This window comes from Pimephales promelas, chromosome 1, assembly GCF_988280905.1.
Source record: "Pimephales promelas chromosome 1, fPimPro1.hap1.1, whole genome shotgun sequence".
In the NCBI taxonomy this organism is placed as follows: Eukaryota; Metazoa; Chordata; class Actinopteri; order Cypriniformes; family Leuciscidae; genus Pimephales; species Pimephales promelas.
Window position 1 is genome coordinate 34798063 of NC_142769.1, and position 18185 is coordinate 34816247.

Consider the following 18185-nt stretch of genomic DNA (forward strand, 5'->3'; position numbering starts at 1 on the left):
CTGAAAAATGTCTCTCAGCTGCAACAGCTTACAATCTGACAATCCATCAGCATACACTATTATTGTTTCATTGCTTTTGAATACCAATATGGTGCAATTGATGAATGATGGACAGTTGATGGACTCATTGTTGGTGCGAATTTTATCACTCAAATTTGTAATGTTTTTTTTTAATTAAGAATTATTTATCATTGTTATTTGTTGTGTTAATGTATTATTATTATTATTATTATTAATAAATGTATTTTTTTTTGGTGAAGATTGGTGAAGCAATTACAAATTTCCCTTTTAAAGGCAGGTTTTGGACTGATATGGAAATTTTTTTAAAAAGTTGGGTGTTGGCATTGTCTTTTCTGTTTGTGACATTCTGCAGTCTGTCTGCTTTTAACATCCCCCAGCTTAACAACAGAACCTTATCTCTCGTTGATTAAGAAAAAAAAAAACACACATCTAGCAGTTTGAGTGCTGTATTTACAGACGTGGCCTTGAAGTATTTAACCTTAAGTTCAAACCCCAATTTCACGTTCCATTAGCTATAATCACTTTGTACTTGAGCTAGGCACTTAATGGGATAGTTCACCCCAAATTTTTGTCAATATCTCCACATTCATTTTTTTATTTGAAACTGTATGACTTCTTTTCAGTGGAACACAAAAGTATTTATTTAGAACAATGTCCATTAGGTTTCATAAATAACTAAAAATAATATAACTTGCATTATGTTTTCATTATTCTATATTATGTCTTTTAAATAAATATAATAGGTTTTTTTTTTGTGAGAGAGACAGGCCCTAAATTAAGTTATTCATGAAAATGCTCACATTTTGCAGTTTATGTACTTATGTGCATTGTATTTTAAATTGCTTTAGAAAGAAATAATGTACTTAATGATCATTAAAGGGGTGATGAACTGAGAAATAAAATTTTCCTTGAGCTTTTCACATCTAAGAGGTCATCATATTATAAGAATATAATTTTATAAGTTTCAGAACTGAAAACGTCCCTGTTAGTCCAATAAAAGTTTTATTGACACTAGGGTTGGGTATCGTTTGAATTTGAACGATTCTGATTCTAATTCCGATTCCTTGTTTCGATTCCGGTTCCTAACGATTCTCGATTACGATTCTTTTAAGAGGCAGGGTCAAAAAAGTTTAGCTAACCTTGCTAACCAACGGCCTTTCTGAAGGAAATACTCCTTTCTGAAGGAAATAATCCTTCTGTAAAAATACTCCTTTTGTCACAAATTTTGCATTTTGCCGAGATTTCGTTATTTTTAGAAAAGTGAAGCCACACTTTGGATCGCCGACGTAAGCTACTCATGTTCGACTCGCGCGGTTATGCCAACACTTCCGGTAGACGCTTCTTCGTTGGTGTTGTTCAGCGGTTTCTTCTTCCGCTCGGCGGACTGTGAATATCGAAACTAGGAATCGAAATTTTAACTTTTGAACGATTACGGGAAAAACGAAAAGTTAGTCTCGGTTCCAATCGATACTCGATTCTCGATACCCAACCCTAATTGACACCAGGCTCAACAAACGACTCGTTTTTCAAAGTGGGGAACTATGACGTCAAAGATGATAAAATACCACCCCCGCAGAAGAAGATCAACGCCTACTTCAACATGGCCGGTTTAGCCCCGCCCACTGATTCGCGCATTACACGCATAGCTAAATAACATAGGCCTACTTTGTGATCACAAACCGGATCCAGCTACCAAGAAATAAGATACATTAGAAGTAGCATAAACAATTAACAATAACTTACCACGCTGTCACATTTGAGGTGTTGTTGGTTCATTGTTCTGCGATTCGTGATCGGACTCTGGGTCGAACATGTATGGGCAAATCATTCCGGTTGCCATTTTACAACATTGGATGTTTTCAAAACAATTTCCCCTACGTGCACTGACGAGTGAGTTGAAACTGACTCGTCAGTGCACATTATAAACACATATTATAAAACTTTAAAATTATAATATGAAAACTGTTATCCACTCACAGCAGTGGGCGTTTACTTCTAAGTCTTCAATGCGAGATGCCCATAAAAACCGAGCGTTTCTGAACTAGGCTCAAAACTAAGGTAGAAAATAGCCTATTACTTATTAATTTTGATGTTTTTGAAAGTAAAAACCAAGTGAACGTCATAAGTCGACCTCAGACAACAATATATATATATGTATATATATATATATAAAAGCCAGTTCATGACCCCTTTAACATGTTTGTTAACAGGCACCTATAACTTAAAAGCATATTAGGGCAGCGGCAGTACAGGGCATATTCAATGTAGCGGTCTGTGACATTGTGTTAGTCTTACGTTGTACCACCACATGCTGGAAGGCCAGACGTGTTTCTCATGGCTGTACAGCGAGACATAATTGGCATTAGGCAGAGCCCGTCTGAGGCATTAGATCTGTCTTACTCTAATAGGGATGAAGGTCATTGGCAGCATAAATCTAGCGCATGAAAAGAGATGAAAACGGGTTCGGGATGACTGCTGAAATCATTTCTGTTTCAGATACGTCTGTGTGATTGATGAGGTTGAAAGCAAACAATAAATCTTCTCTCAGGTGAAGAGAAGCCACAAGGCAGCTGACACACTTGTGTCCTCCTTTAGATCACTCACAATCCATTTATGCTCTGAATGATCAGACATATTGGCATTCGACTCTTTCACAGATAGAGTGAGGTGTGAATCAAGAGCAGACACTTTTGGCTTTATAATCTTTGTCAGCATCTGCATGTTCATTGGTTAATGGATCAATTGGTAATGATTATAGTCCGAAAGAGACACTATGTAATTACTGTCTCATAGATCACTTGTCACGTATATTGGTCTTCCTTACATACATGTTATGCAATTCTTATGTACATCCTTAGATACAATGTTACATTAACACGCAGGTCTAATCGAAGCAGCATCACCAGCACCTGTTGGCTCACAAAGCTCTGACCTATCCTGGATAAAGATCTGTTATGATCACATGTGCTTTGTGGAAGTGTGTTTTATTCTTAGTTACTCTTTAAGCAAGAGAAAATTAGACTTAAAATACTGTACATATATAGCTATCATTCATTTTTTCTTCAACAAAGACTTTTACATTGTTAAATTATCACAGTTTTCACAAAAATATTGATCAGCACAACCATTATCAACATTGAAAATAAGCCCCAAAAACATTGAAAAAAAGCCCCAAATCAGCATATTAGAATGGATTCTGAATGATCATGTGACACTGAAGACTGCTGAAAATTCAGCTTTGCCATTAGAGGAATACATTATATTATATATATATATATATTCTGATATGGGTAAATGTACTTAATGTACTTTACATAAACTGAGGTGAATGCAAAACACGTTACATTAATCCATACCAAATGAACACGGCTTAATTGTATCTTCAAGTTTCTTATTCAGGTATTTGAGGTTGAGTCCGATGCCAAGAGAGAATACTGAATGTACTGAAGCTTGATGATTTAATTGAAACATCATTTTAGGAATTAATCAGAGAATGATGTCCTTATTTGGACATGCAACTCTCAAGTGTTTATGTAAATTTCATGCACACATCTGTTTGTACATTTTAACGTTTTGTTGCTAGAGGGAGAGCGTACAATTAAATCGGTTAGACTTTGTCCATTTTTACTATTCCCCTAATTTAAATCTATTAATAAACACTGCCTCAGAGCAACACTGACAAGTCTTTTTGCACATCATTCTGAACATTGCCCTTTTTAGTCACCATTCTGCTACAAGAATGTGTTTGTTAACACTGCCAGAAGCATCAGCTAAAAATGGAGTTTAATAACCCTGTACGAGCTAAAACGCCCGTACACTGTCGCAAAATTTGGTTCCTCGTCCAGTGGGGGAATGCAATGCAATATTTAGTTTTCTTGAAATGATGTTGCTGTCAGTAGGGTATACTGGTCATTTTGTGCTTTAGTGTGGAAGAGACACAATTTATTTTCTGAATTTCTTTTAAAAAAAAAAATGTAGTCACACTTTGCGTCAATAAATCCTAATTACTGCTTATTAATAGTTAGTAAGGTATAGTTGTTAAGTTTAGGTATTGGGATTATGGCTGTAGAATATGGTCATACAAAAATGTGATGCTTTTTATGCATTAATATGTGCTGCTTTAAGTACTAATAAACAGCCAATATCCTAGTAATATGCATGCTAATACGCAACTAGTTAATAGCGAAAAATGAACCCTACATTTTTTTGCTAAAGTTTTGTTCTTCCCATTTTCATGTCAGGTGTCTGCCTGACATGACAAGTGTATATGCGCCCCAGTCTTATTTCTACCTCGGACACTTAATATTCAAGGTCACACTTCACTGTGCAACTAAATTAGTGAAGGGTCTTTAAAAGCTTAATACAAAGTCTTGTCACATTACAGGTAATACAGCGTATATTCAGTGTACAAGTTTATCTACATGTGTCGTATTTTAGCTCTCCAATTATCAATCCACTTCATTCGAGTTTATAGAATTAGAGACGTTTGTGATGGATGAATCAAGAAAACGATCTCTAATTGTAAATGATTTGCTGTCAAACTCAAGGCTGTCTGTAGACACAATGAAACTTCCTCTGATTATAAATCAATAATCGCTCGACAGGGCATAGCACCCCACGTTGCCGTCTTCATTGTCTCACGTGTGAGACCCCTGATCGATTCTCATTCTTATGTTCTTGATCAGATGCATTCTGATCTGTCTAGATGCCTTAGTCGTGTGTGGTTGTGTTTGTGCCTTGTTTTGAGGGGGGCGGAGGACGTCTTTGCTTTAATGATGTTCCATAGCCCCCGCCCCCGTGAGCGGGATGCTGCTAATTCGCACTGACGGTCTGTCATAGAGTCAGATGACTCAGAGGCACATCAGGCACATGTGCCTCCATTGTGCACACCCCCACCCCCCAAAAATCAGAATGCCGAGGGTTTCAGTGCTACACTTTGTCACATACTTACTACATGCTCTGCCTGCTACAGGGACGGCAGCCAAGAGAGAAAGAGGGATGAGAAGAGAGAGAGAGTCAGAGAGAACGAAACAGAAAAACAACAGCAGCTATGTAGGCATTCAGGCAAGCCAAAGAGAGATATATTGCTCATTGCTCAGGATAGATCTGCAGTTAATGATGTGAATTTCTGCAGTGGACATTTTGTTTTTGATTTAATGTGTATGGTCATATCAGAAATGAGTTTGTTTTTTTTTAATAGAAAAACCTACAGGTTCTCTTGTGTTCATTTTTTGTTATTGTTGTTATGGCCAGATTTATATGTATAATATACTGTATATAGGCTTAGTAATATAACAAGCAAGATTGCTGTTGTTTCTGAGTATCATAAGAGTTGTGTTGATATTGACTGTGTTGATGTTCAGACTGTGTTAGCTTTTGTCGGCTTTTTGCAGGCTTAATGAACAAAAAATTTTTTTTTTTGAGAAACTTAATGTTACAGACAGACATAACATATTATATATATATATATATATATTTGCTTTGTCCACAAAAGCCACAGTAAAATTAATCATGCGATAGTTTTGTGGCGTTGCTATGAATTATATCCGAAATCGCGTACTCTTATGAGTATAGGTTCTCATTTGAAAAAGTACTTTGCGAGCAATAAATAAGTCTGGGCGTACTACATTCGCCATGTTGTCATTATCATTTGAGTCAGTTACATCGCATTGCTGCCTCATGGGACAGTGAAGTGTCCATCGAAATGCACACTTCAGATTCTCTCTCTCCGAAAGTAGTACTTTTTGCCTACTCTTTTATCAGTGCTGTAAATTCTGACTTATTTTGTCACTTACAGTTTTGGTGAAGAATGTGATTCCCTTTTGCTGCGTCCCAATTCGCATACTATCCATCCTAAATAGTATTCGAGAATAGAATTAGTACGTCCCAAATCGTAGTATGTTGAAATAAGTGTTTCAAAGATACCCGGATGGTCTACTTTTTCCGGTCAGAATCCGAAGTGTAGATCGATGCACACTCTGACGGCTGATATTGCCCACAAACCATTGCGAGGATGGTGAATGGAGAATGGAGGATTTTAACTGTGACAAGATGATTGACAGGGCAGTTTACGGTGACGGGATGCACGCAGCACGCGACAGAGCTTAAAGATGACGTGATAGTATGTCCCAAAGCTTGCCTACTCTTTTGCTACACACTCAAAAGTATGAACTTTTTCCTCACAAAAAGAGTACATACTTTTAGGGCGTAGTATAAGTAAGCGAATTGGGAGACAGCATCAGTGATTTTGAACAGTTGGTCAATGAATGATTCTTCACGTGTCGCCACCTACTGGTATATTGATGAAATCTGCAGAAGGAAAACATAAAGAAGAAGAAGGAAAAACTGAAAAATCCCCATCACTAATACGCAGGCTGAGTGTAACAAACAAAGAAAAGTCCCAGTTCTGTTGGACTGTATATCAACACGCTGCTTACTCAAATCAAATTGGTGGACAACAAGTGTGTAAAGTAGTAAATAAATAATGATTTCATTTTATGTACAAAAAAGAGGAGTGACGTGTGTATATGAAATATCACTATTGTTAAAATGACTCATTTTGATTATTATAATCCTGAAACTAAATGTATATGTTCTCTCGTCGTTGATCCCAGCTGCACAGTAAATCTGAGCAGTGCTGCTTTAACCTCGCCAGAGTTCATGGGATTTGTGGTTGTTGTTGGATCCGTGTTCACAACGCACACAAAAAGTCTGTGCAGGAGAGCTAAAATTAGCTATGGAATGAAATGTCTCAGAAAAGGGAAAATTGGACTCAATTACTGGACAATTCCTTATTCAGTCATGTTTTGACCTCTCCTGTGCCAGGAAAATATGAACGTCGTTTAGTAGCAGAGAGAGGAAAAAGAGGAGAGTATGCAGGGAGAGGGAGAATGTATTTGTTAGTCTGGGGCTCTGAGGGTACGCTTGTTTCCAGTGGCACGAATCAACTCTAAATATTACGCTTTGATTAGACCATATGCTTGGCTGTTTTTATACGTTTGACTTCTCAGCATAGGAACAGATCTCACACATTTGATGGGTTGCCAGCCCAACAGTGTGCCAGTGTTTATTTATTATTTTAGTGTTTATTAAGAATTCAGATGTAAGAGGAGAATTCGAAAAAACAAACAGGAATTTCAAGTAGCTTAGACTTCCTAGTCGAAGTTTGCCAACATAAATAAAGCAATCACATGCACATTTATAGTATTTACAGTATCTACTCAACTACAGATTTATATATTCTATAGAGGTAATTCAAATGATTAAAATACATTCACAAAAGTCACTTTTTTTATCTTGTAAACCATACATCTTTCAAAGATTTTGTATTTTATTTTTCTGCCTACAAATTCTGCATTTATTAAATACAGTGAAAACAGAAATATGAATACATTTTATTACAATTTAAAATAACTGTTTTCTATTCATATTTGTAAAATGTAATTTATTCCTGTGATGGCAAAGCTGCATTTTCAGCATCATTACTCATTTACATCATTACAGTCCCTTTAGAAATCATTCTAATATGCTAATTTGATGCTTAAGAAACATTTATTATTATTATTATTATCAGTGTGGAAGTTTAAAAGAATAGCATTTATTTGAAACACAAAACTTTTGTTATATTAATTATCTTTACTGTCACTTTTGATCAATTTAATGTGTCCTTACTGAATAAAAGTAATTTCTTTTAAAAATGAATCATGTTGACTTTTGACTTTTTATTGACTTTTAATTGGTGTGAGTGTGTGTACATATAGTAAACAGTGTGTGTATTTATTTCAGATTTTAAAATATAAACGTAAAAAGTATCATCTTTTACAACTGATACCAAATGTAGCAAATTTGTCAACAAACAAGTCCTATGAGCTTGATCAACTAAATTGTATACCTTATATATCTGTAATAAAAAGAAAAGTCAACATGTCAACAAAAGTAGAAATAACTGCGAACGATAACAATCATCATATTGCAGTGCTTTCAGTATCTTGTGTGACTGTCTTTTGCAAAAGATCATCATTCATGGGATGTTTTCCCATAAATTTTGGCAGGCAAAAAATGGCTTACGTTTCTGGACCAGTGTGACGTGTTGGTGCTGTTCTAGCATAATAAGTATGGATTGTTCATCTGGCTAGCTGAAATCTTCTTGGATGAGCAGCCTATGTAGTCTTGCCACTTTGGTATGTGACGTGAGCAACAGCACGTCATCCCGTGGCCCTCGTTCTTGCCTCAGCTGGCATTTTAGGCATTGTGGAATGCACTGAAAGTGACTAATTGTGGGCTTTCTTACACTGATGACCAGTGTTGTGCAAGTTACTTCCAAACTGTAATACATTAGGTATTACTTGTTACTGTTATTTAAAAGTAATTCATTACCTTACAATATTACTGTCCCAGAATTGTAATGCGTTACATTACTCATGTATTACTTTTGAGTTACTTTCACCAAAATAACTAAGTAGAACTTAACTTTTGGGCTGTAACGATATGCAATATGAAACCGAAATCGCGATTCGCCACACGACTCAGATCCACGAACCTACAGAATCGCGACACACCTCTTCCAACTCCAGCGTTATTCTCCTTACCGTCCAGATCCAATGCTGCCTTATCTTTAAATTAGGCTATTAGTATTATTTGAAGTTAACGTTATAAAATACGTAGACCTACACCACAAAACTATTGAGGATAAATTATTTAAAATTGGGGAAGTCCAGCATTATGGACATGATGACATTTGCAGTCAAAACTTGAAATAAAAATTCTCAGAAAATACATGTATCGTAACGTATAAAGGACTCCAGACATTAGACAAATATCAGTCTATGTTTTATTTTTAATATTAGGGAAAAGACACACATTCATGCGTGACAAAAAAATAGGAGGCAAAATCGATTTTTTGTAATTCTGTTAATTACACTGCGCAAATCGGATGAGGAAGGGTTGGCTCTCCAGTCTCCATAGAACTTAAAATATTCATTTTATTTTAGTTTTCGTGTTCGCATTTATGAGGAAAAAACAATGTTACAGACGTGACCGCTCTGAACTGGCACTAAAAGACTGCTTTAAAACTTTCACATAGTCTGTTGCCTTTAAGAAGTAAAAGCAGACAATACACTGTAATACAACTGTAATACAAGCCTCACTAAACATGTAACGAGTAAAATATTACTGAAAATTCATTAGTAATGCCTTACACTACTGCGTTACAGCAAAAAGTAATATGTTACTGTAATGTATTACTTTTGTAATGCGTTACTCCCAACACTGCTGATGACCTACAACTTATCTGGCAAGGGTTTTGGCCTCTACGGTTAAAAGTACATGTAATTTTTTTCTTTCAGGCGAGTGTCCCATTGTAAATTCAAGCTGTGTTGTAAATGACCTGAAGGAATAGTTCAACCAACTGTAAATTCTCACCTATTCTTACTCATTCCAACCCTGAAATGCTTTCTTTCTTCAGTCGCTCAAAGGGAGATGTTAGGCAGACTGCTGTCTTATTCCATAGCATATTTTCCATACAATGAAAGTAAATGTTGACCAAGGCTGTCATTCTGCCTAACATCTCCTTATAGCTCCTTTATATACTTTCATTTTCAAAGTGTTCTTCCATTTATGTTTATAATGTGCATAAGTTTGCTTTTGTGTCGAGCAGAATATGTATGGTAATACCTAAGGCGAATTTCCAACAGCATTTTTGTGTCCTTGAAGGGCACTGCGGGAAAGGGACTCTACTGGGTTGTTCCAGACGGAAGTGAGCAACCAAATATCAAGGCCATTATAGGGTACTGTACATGTGACGGGAGGAAGTCATTTTAAATGGTCGGGTGATCCTGATTCATTTTGAACACTGAGGTTCTACAACAGTTGAATTTTACTTATGAAGATATAAGTATAAGGCTGTAACCTACACAACCATTCAAAAGTTTCTGTTCAAAAGCATATAAAACATATTATATGTTTTAGAGAAATTATTTATTTCTTTTATTCAGTAGGGACAAATGCTGTTCTTTTGAACTTTCTGTTGACCAAAGAATCCTGAAAAAAATATTAAGCAGTTTATTTTAAACTTTTTTCAACATTGATAAGAATAATAACATCTTGAGCATCAATTCAGCATATTGATTTTTTAAGGATCATGTGACACAGAAGATTGGAGAAATGATCCTGAAAATTCAGTTTTGCCATCACAGAAAAAAAAAATACTGGTACATTTTTAAATATACTAAAACAATTTTAAATTGAGCCTGATTTTTATTTATTTATTTAACCTTTATTTAACCAGGTAAGCACGTAGAGAACACTTACTTTCTCAGTTGAAACGGCGACCTGGCCAAGATAAAGCGAGGGTGCATGACATACAAATAGTTTCACATAAATTATACAAAATCTCGATCCGATCTCATGAAAGTTCGAATATCTATAGCACGAATGTCATTTTTCGTGCCATTTATACGGCAAAAATAGTTTTTCGTGTGCATATGATACACACTTTATGGCGTATAATATGCACAAACTCCCCACTCCCCTAGGGGTTTTCAGTGCGTGGCATATATATATTTTTGGTGTAAAAATACCACGAGAAATAGATACGTGGTATAGATACGCACTTTCATGAGACTGTGTTGAATATTTCACAATCTTTGAATGTATTTTTGATAACATAAATGAAGTCTCGATGAGCATAAAATACTTAATTCAAAAACAGTTTTTTTTTTTAAATTTGACCCTAAACTTTTGATCCAATTTGATATAAATATATATTGTGAGTGCTCACTTCAAGTGCCCTTTGGGTTGAGTAAGGCACCTTTAATCTCATTAGCTTGTTGTTGTTGTTGCTGTTGTTGAGCAATGGTAAAGAACTGTATGTTCTTTAGGTGAAGGTTGTCTGGGTTCATGTGCCAGACGGGACAATTTTCTGTGTGTCACTTGACACCGCTCTTCATTGTCACTGTAAATACTGACTGCATAATGACATTGAGGAAACGCTTACTTTAATTTGCTTCAATGCCAAGTTAAGGAACTAGAGTAAAATATGATTGTTGACCATTTAACTGGTAAAAGCCAGTAATCAAAAACTTTTTTTTCCCCTTTTTGTTGCAGTGTTGCGAGTCATCTATGAGACTTTTCCGTCAGCCTTTGGACTCCCACAGAGGGGAACAGTCACCGTACGGCAAGTGGACGGGACGGACCCTTCAACACAGGTGTCACTGAAGCCACTGCTGGACATCAGATATACACTGGACATCAGACACTGCAGCCTCTCCGCTGAGCATTAAGACAGGAAGTCCATCATTAAGCCAGGTGTCAAACTGTTTAAGATCCGCCCCAATAAATGCCTTAAAGACACAGTACACTACATCTACACTACATGTAGAGGAACCTGCAGCAGGAGACTTCTATAAAAAAAAGCTTGACATGTTTTCATTTTTCTCTTTATGAGTGAATCAGTGTCTTGCAAGAACAGATGTGAATATTTTCTTATAATAGAGAAATATTTGTTTGGGTGTAATCCTGCCACCTTTTTTTGTTTGTTTTTGTGGTAGGCCTGGTGAAAGCTGTTAAATATAAGTGAAGGGAAAGTCTACTGTGGCAGCCTCTTCCATCTAGTTTTATCTCTTTTCATTTCCTAAACCAAAAGACTGCCAGCTGAAATGGAGAAATTCAGCGGCAGTGCTCAATGATGTCAGTCTGGACGGGTCACAAATTTACAGTATGAATGCAGGGTCAAATCACATTCCCCTCAGCACCAGACTCATTGTTTTTGCTCAAATTTTCAATGATTAAGATCAGTCTGCTTTTAGGTTAGAGTATCTGTGTCTGTGTCATCAAAACCCTAAATGTTTTTAAAGGGATAGTTGGCCCAAAGATCCTGAAAATGCTGTTGTCATTTACTTACCCATATCATGATATTCCAAACCTGTATGACTTGATTTTTTCTGCAAAATACCTTAGTGTTTTTTATCCATACAATGCAAGTCAATAGCTACGTTTACATGCACCTTTACATGCACCCAAATAACCTATTTCCAGAACATGATTTCACAGAGTACAACATGTTCCTTGATCAACATCTTTGTTGATCCTGGAAGAACACTCCAATCAACCAACCAGATTTGAGGGATAAGTTCACAGTTTATTTCAAGCTTAGGCTTACAACCAGGGCGAGGTGCTTCATTTCCCTTTGATTTTAGGGATAATTTATGGACAGGGGTTAGGTTTAAAGATAAGTACATGGTTAGGATTAAATTTTCGGACAGGAGTGTTTTTCCAGGATCAACAAAATATGTCGATCCAGGAACACGTCTAACTTGAAAAAAAAAAAGGACATGCAGTCTATTTATAGTCAGATTGAAGGCTCAGTCAGACTAAAACACGTACATGAAAACATTGCTATTCATTTAAATTTCGATCCGATTGAATGGGATGGTGTAGACATGAAGTAACAGAAAAAAAACGCTTAAATCATAAATACCTTGCACATGTGCAGTGCTGTCTTACATCGTTTTACATCTTACGAACGTGCGTATGTTTAATTCACACGTCTTACGAACTGGTCAGTGGAGGAGACTTTTTTTGCTAAAAAAGCTCTTGTGACATACATGTCAGCTTTCTTTTTTAGCTATATCATGAAGGCAAAAACTACCGTTATACTCGCGTAGCTCCAGGGATGATATCGCAGTGGCTTTTGCTACTTAAATAGGTAGTTCACCCAAAAATGAAAATTCTGTCATCATTTACTCACCCTCGAGTTGTTCCAAACCTGTATGAATTTTTTCTTCTTCTACTGAATACAAAAGAAAATCTTTTGAAGAATGTCGGTAACCAAACAGTTGATAGTCTATGAAATACTATGAAGGTCAATGGGGCCCATCCACTGTTTGGTTACCGATATTCTTCAAAATATCTTCTTTTGTATTCAGAAAAAGAAAGAAATTCATACAGGAATTCATACAATTCTCTTTATCCCCGAATATGTCAATCGGATTGCAATGTTGAAGGTTCATATAAACAACGAAAATAAGTGCATGTAAACATACCCAATGTGGTCCACTGTTGTTTTGGACCCCACTAACTTTCATTGTATGAACAGAAACATTCTTTAAAATACCTTTTTTTGTGTTTTGCAGAAGAAAGAAAGTCATACAGGTTTGGAACCACATAAAGGTGAGTAAATAGTTTTGTGGGTGAACTGTCCCTTTCACACCCAGTGGAGTAAAACAGTAATCAGTAATAGTTATCTGAATAATAGACCTAAATGTTTGGTGGCCTTCATAGTCTCCAAGGTGCAGATAAATGATGAAGGTTGAATTGTGGGTGCCATCAGGTTTGGCGGACAGCTGGTTATGCATTTGAGATGGTGCATTACTGGACTGATGCCCAGAGCTCAGATGGTGAGCTGAGTCTGCATCCTCTTTAAAAAAAATATCAGCGATGATGACCCACTGCAGAATTTGGTTAATAGATTTTACCCATCCGTTTATCGCAACAGGAATAACACTGCTCTGCTGTTGTGGACTGGGTAATTTTGGTATTGCAGTTCAATTCGCCTCTTTGCAATACCCACTATAAATAGTGCCATCAAACAGAAGACCGCAAATTACAGTGCCACGCATCGACAGCAAGACAATAAAGCCACATATAAACAGATCTGCAAGTCATATTCCAGGTTAACTTCCACTCCCTCTCTCTCTGTTGGGAGACACAGCAACAGAAAGAGACGATACTCTCTCTCTCTCTCTCTCTCTCTAAAATGACTGCCCCACAATCCTCCCTGTCTCTGTCTCTCTTTTCATCTCCCACTCCTTTTTTGTTCTTTGTCTTTTGCTCTCCTTCCCTGCCTATCTGACATGCAACCAAGCATGCAGACTTATGCACACAGTTGTCTTCTCTTTCTCTGTCCCTCTCTATCTTTGTCTGTCTGTCTGTCTTTCCTGTTGGAACTACTCTGAATAGGCGACGTGGATAAAAGTGGTCTGATCTTATAGAATTACAACACACAACTATTTCTAGAATGAACCAGCTGCTTCGTTGTCATGGAAATACATCCAAGTAATCTGTATGCAAAGTTCTATGGAAGTGTACTATCTATTTTTTTAAATCTAGCCTTGAATATTATATAACCAAAGTCGAACCCTGAAAATCTATGTTCTATGTTTGGACCTCTTTTTATTTCTTGAAGAGATTTATCCTAGTAAAAATAGATGCACATGAAACACGACGTATGTACATAAGCAGATGTCTATTTTATTGTGTCCTCGAGGTCACGTGTCAGATCTACTTTTTGACTGTTAGCCTTCTCGAGTCCCAGGCCCTATTTTTCTCGTTCTCTTAATCCTTAATGGTTTTGTGCACCTTGTGGAAGCCGATCCTGCCAGTTGCAGACTCTCTCTCTCTCTCTCTCTCTTATTCGCGTGTGTGTTAGTTAGTTAGTTGACTGGACTCTCTAGCAGAGGACCACTTGCTGAGTGCTTTTCATAAACTGAAGAAGGCCAGATCATCAGGTGGATCAGCGCCATGAAGCAACTAAACATGGAGCGTTACGTCACGTCACATGTCGTAGATCTGCATGTGACTTTAATATGTAAATATGTGTTAGTGCTTTTATGATGTCACCACGACACGTGCTCGATGCAGTGGATCGGAATGGTTTACTCTTCAGAACAAACGAATTCCTTAACATTCGCACGGCTAAGATGCACACGGCTCTTTCATTACACACTGAGTCAACAGCCAAGAATTACCAGCCAACCGTGAGACTATGTTACCATGGAGATGCTCTGCCAGTGCTGACTGGTCAGCTGGCTTTGGAGGAAAAGGAAGCTTTGCTCTGTGAAAGAAGCAGAATTATGAGTTGGACCATATCAGCACATCCTCTCATTGAGTTGATCGATTATTTTGTTCATATTCAACTTGCTGCGATTAAACGGTGGCTGATTTACTGATTTACACACGAGTATGTAATGCAATGGAGAGATATCTAAAATCTCACTTATTTGATTCACACACACACACACACACGATATTATTACCAGTATGAATTTTCTTTGACTATTAGGGTTGCACTGACAATAAAATTTATACCAATAATTATTTTTACGTCATTGGCTGATAGATGGTTTGAATACATTTTAAAATAAAACTAAAATACATTTTTAGCTGGTACAAGTGAATTTAGGCTATCCAACATTATAATGTAAAGGAAATGAGATTGCTCAAGATGACATTGAATAGTGTTATTGAATAAATAGTGTTTTAAAGTTAAAGTATCTAAATGTAAAAGCGGAAATGAGCATGCACAAAATTATATTCAGTATCGACTGACATCTACTATATATATATAAATATATAGTAAAAAAATCTCTATTTGATTTCCAGCTACTGTGTGAGAGATACCGCGTCAAAATGAAGAGAATCTTTAGAAAACATAGCAATCATAGAAAGAGAACCTTAGTACACCAATGTGACATTTGATGTAACGTATGAACAATAAAAAATCTGTTGTGGCTTTCATTGCAGCATGAAATATATTGTACTTTGTGTACAAGTGAATGTCTGCTCATTGTTAATGAGCTTAGATACTTTTTTTTTTCAGAATCATGATTAAGCATTTTTTTCACTTTTGTAAAGTGTCGTAATGGACAGAGTTACCAGTGTAACGCTTGGCTGCTCACACAGTAATGAAACCGCAGGAGAACACTGCTGACTGAAAAAGATATCTTTCAATTACCAGATCAACTTACTTCTGGTGTCCATCATACAGCACTGTATACAGCTAAGTCACTAACCAAACACGAGCAATCGCACGCTAGAAATATGAATCTAATATCGGATCGTTTTGGTAATCACAGGTCTATTTCCGCTCTGATGAGAGGTGTGTTGGGTCAGATTTTGTGCCTCCTATCAAGCACAGAGGGAGATGCGCTCGGTGAATCTGTGTTCGTTCGATGAACAATCCGGACGGCAGGAAATCCCTCCCCTATCCCCCACCCCCACCCCCCTCCTCAAAGAAGTAAATAAATAGCCAGATGTTCCTCTATTCATGTGAGTTTTGGATGGGCTTGCCATTTCTTTCTGCATGTGCTTTGGTTTTAAAAACTTGCATCCTGATTGACGATGTATTTGTGTTATTTATTTATTACTTTTCCCCCCATTTTTTTTGTATATCGGAGACCCTGTATCATATCTTTCTTTCTGTTCCTTTTTTGTGGGGGTTAATTCATCAATCTTCTGGATTTTTCTACATGCATATCATTTTGTAGGCAGCAATATGAGATGTGATGGAATTGAAATTATGTGCAATGTTGAAAATTAAAAAAACAAAACATAATATATTAAATAAAAATGAAGAAGGCCATTTTAAACTCTCTTCTGTGTGTGCATTTTTGAACGTATATCTTCATTATATTAGCTCTCATCCTGCTCCATTTCTGAGATCGTGTGTATATGTGACAGTCGATATAGTCGAGAGTCTTACAAGATTCTCGCCATGTGTTCATACCGTCTCCAACTAAGGCCTGTGACAGAGGACAAAGAGTTTTGACATTAAGGGACATTTTCTAATGCAAGGGCCCATGGACTTGTTTTTGACACCTGATCCTCCAGTCATTCATGTACGGCAGCGTTTAAATATTTAACATGGAAGCAGCATGGAGTAATTACTTGACTCTTGGATTTGCTCCAGACGCAGTAGCTGAACTCCCATTGAAGACAATGTGTCTGAGCTCACACCCTGCAAGCGAAATAACACTGCGGCGCGCTCCATCTAGGGTCACACGCATATGCGGCGATGTAAACTCAATAACACTTGAATGTTGATTTTGTCCTTCCCCTTTTACGCACATTCACTTGTCCACACCAGTGCACCAAAAATAAATGAGGTGTTAATTAGTCCCAGTCTTATCTCCTGCCATTGTCTGACTTCAGGGAAAAGTCACCAGTGGCTATGGGGACCAGAGTCGACAGGTACTAGGGTACAGGTGACCTTTCTACTTTGATTATACATTGTCCCAATCTCTGTGGGCTTCTTTATTTACTGTAAACTGCTGAAGCTGACATGGAAAGAGACAGATTTGTCTTTGTGTGTTTGCATTCCGCCTTGAAGGTCAGTGCCTGTGGACTCTGGGCTACGGACGCAGGGTGTAAATCAGCACTGGGGTACTGGTATTTATAGACTAGTGCCCATCACTGTTGTCTGTAAAACGGGGGTGAACTTGCCAGAGGACCCTGAACAATTTGTGAAGTCTACCCGTCTTTGCTTCCACTCCAGCTCGCTTCGTCACACTTACGTAACATTTCTGACGTGGAATGTCAGCTGTCACATTCGCATTAGCTGTGTCTGAACATGTTTGTTATCATTGGCTGGAACAGTCAGGGTGCAAACGCTTATTTATGTTGACCAGCTCGCCAATGTGCTAGTCGTGTTTGGTCTGAGGAGCACGATATTATATGCATCACCCTCATGCAAGGTCGTTGAATGAAACAGGCCACGAGTAGTATTATATATAGTTTGTAGTCAGTCTTGCTGGCTTTGAGTTGGAGCTTGTGGCTGTCTTCCAGCAATTGGCCACATCACTCAAAGGTGTAACATTAAACCTGACACAGAACAATAGCCAAGCACATGGTGGGCATTCTGTAGCGTTCACACTACCAGGAAACGTGGCAGTAAGTGGCTAGCCTTATCCCTAATGCTGCTGGAAACATAATGCCCGGCCTGTTACTGTCCCTAGAAATTCGACACCATTTAACGCTCCAACAGTTTCTTTTAACCTCTCTCTGTCTCGTACTCCTGGTTCCTCTTTTTTCACTCTAATCTCCCCCATTTTTAGGTTCCCCCAACTCATCCACAGATAAACGTCTAATCTCTCTCCTGCTATGCTATTGTGCCCTTTTCCTCATCACGAATCTGTACCCTAATTACCAGCTCTTTTCCCAAGGCCTCTACAGACGGCGTTTGATTTTCAAGCAATTAAAGCAATCAAGTGATAATCAAAATTTTGATTTGCCCAAAAATGATCGTCGGTCATGGCCAGTGAAAGATTTAGCCAAATTATTTCCCCCCCTTGAACAGCAATTTAGGAAGAGATCAATTGTGGTTTAACATCATTTATGAGATATGTGCGTATAAAAGACATCCTCGTCGTGACATGCATATCTTTCAATTG

General features: G+C 37.4%; 2 protein-coding genes across 2 annotated transcripts in view; one reads left to right on the top strand and one right to left on the bottom strand.

The window, feature by feature from the left end:
- Window positions 1-16388, top strand: part of kcna4 (potassium voltage-gated channel, shaker-related subfamily, member 4) — a 41066-nt gene extending 24678 nt beyond the window's left edge. The window contains exon 3 of the mRNA XM_039666906.2: window positions 11125-16388. The gene's annotated coding sequence lies outside the window, so the exon portion shown is untranslated. The remainder of the gene's footprint in view (window positions 1-11124) is intronic.
- The window catches only part of fshb (follicle stimulating hormone subunit beta), a 79235-nt gene that overhangs the window by 31373 nt on the left and 29677 nt on the right, over window positions 1-18185 (bottom strand). The window lies entirely within an intron of this gene.